At 39.1% G+C, this 1,786-nt stretch overlaps 1 long non-coding RNA gene across 1 annotated transcript; it reads left to right on the top strand.

The window, feature by feature from the left end:
* Positions 1 to 6: 6 nt before the first annotated feature.
* On the top strand, positions 7 to 1,414 carry LOC111654695 (uncharacterized). Its single transcript, XR_002760751.2, has 2 exons — positions 7 to 145; positions 636 to 1,414. It is a non-coding gene; the product is annotated as an uncharacterized LOC111654695 (long non-coding RNA).
* The last annotated feature ends 372 nt before the right edge of the window (positions 1,415 to 1,786 follow it).

Here is a 1,786-nt window from a genome sequence, read left to right as displayed (position 1 = left end):
CTGGATCCAGAGACCAGGCTGACAGCTAAGCAGGGATTGTCCCATCCCTTCCTGGCTGAATATCATGACCCAGAGTGTGAGCCGGACTCCGAGACGTACGACGACTCCTTCGAGAGCCTGGAGCTCGCTGTTGGCGAGTGGAAGAGTAAGTATGGCTGTGTAGGACAGGCTGGAGCTGACTGGTACTTGGAGGTTGAGACTCTTGCAGTACACATATGAAAAGTGAAACCAGAATGGAGAATAAATCAGTGGCTCTCAAACTTTTTTCACATCAAGGACCCGAAACTGAAACAAATTAGACCACGGACCCCCATCACATAAGATGTTTGCTTTTAGATGTTTTATTACAGAAAGTGTTTGAAACCCATAGAACAAATAGTCATCTATTCTGTCATTGTGTTACTTATGGATGAAATTAAGGTGAATATAAATTATTCCCCTTCTTGCCAGGAACCCCCTCAAGGACCCCTGAGGGTCCCGGGACCCTACTTTGAGAACCACTGGAATAAATTCTCTTATTAAATCTGAAGTATTGCAGTATTTAAAAATGATCAATACTTGTAAAAGTACCACAATATACTCTGTACTAAAATAAAGTCGGCACTTTCCTTTTTTTCTTTTTTTAATCCAATCAGGTCTTATCCACATGGAGATCATGACCTTCGACCCCGACAACCCCAGTAAGACAGCCATGTAGGACGCTGTGATGTGCTGGCGCCTCCAAGTGTTTGGTTTTCATACCCACATGTTACAAAAGGTAAACACCACTGTCAAACTCAGAGAAACAAATAATAATAAAAAAAGTTCAAATGCATTTTACGTAAGGGAAGCTTTACTTGTTACAGTGGCCTGTAGTGGACAGAGAGAGAACAGAGAGTGTGAGAGTTGAAGTTTAAGTTGAAGTCAATGTGGAGGGGCAGTTGGATTGTATCTCAGACTTCAGCAAAAACACTGAACCACTTCATTATAAAATGTTGTCTTGTCATTTCAATAAGGAAAATTACAGTGGCAAAATAATCTTAACTTAACATCCACTTTCTACCACTGAGACTTTTGACTACATCTCATGGTTTTCATCAGCAGAACACTTCACCGCTCTGTGAAATGTCACATGTTCGTGATAGACTTTAAGTTAAGGTTGAAGGCTATTAAAAAAATGTATGTGTATGTATGTGTATGTGTGTACTTGTATATACAAGTATATAGTAAAAAGATAACCTTGGTTTATGATAATAAATACTTTTTTACGTTTTACCTTTCATCTCACATGGACAGTTGTGTTCGTTTCATAATATGTAAATGACATTTAGTGCAATGGCACTTTAGGACTCATTTGTAAAGATATGGGCATTTATTGTTGATCATCATTGCTTTTACTCAAGTGTTTTCAAATAAAAAAAAACGTAAAAAAATGGCATGCTGTTAATTTAATGACGTTAGAATCATCATACTGGAGTTGCAACATTGATTAATACTGAAACATCTACACCTGTCTAAAACAGGGGCCCACTGGTGGGCGGTGGAGGTAGTGCAATTGGGCCGACAAATCATTTCGACACCCTCTTAAAATAATGGCCTAAGTCATTTTTTCAGGTTTTTCAGGAAACACAAAAAACTCAACAAAAGAGTCACACTTTTGACATAGGCCATTATACAACCGGGGGTAGAATTGCATGTTCCCCTCAACTGAGGATTCAGGCGATTTTACCAGACGTGGCCAGCATCATGAGGGGGTGATTTAGGCAAAAAAAACATTTTTGTCAAAACATGACTTAGGCCATTATTT

Source organism: Seriola lalandi, unplaced genomic scaffold (genome assembly GCF_002814215.2).
Source record: "Seriola lalandi dorsalis isolate HSWRI2012SDOR001 ecotype SW California unplaced genomic scaffold, Sedor1 jcf7180001974842, whole genome shotgun sequence".
NCBI classification, from domain to species: Eukaryota; Metazoa; Chordata; class Actinopteri; order Carangiformes; family Carangidae; genus Seriola; species Seriola lalandi.
Note: the sequence above shows the minus strand (reverse complement) of the source record. Positions and strands in the feature narration are given on the sequence as shown.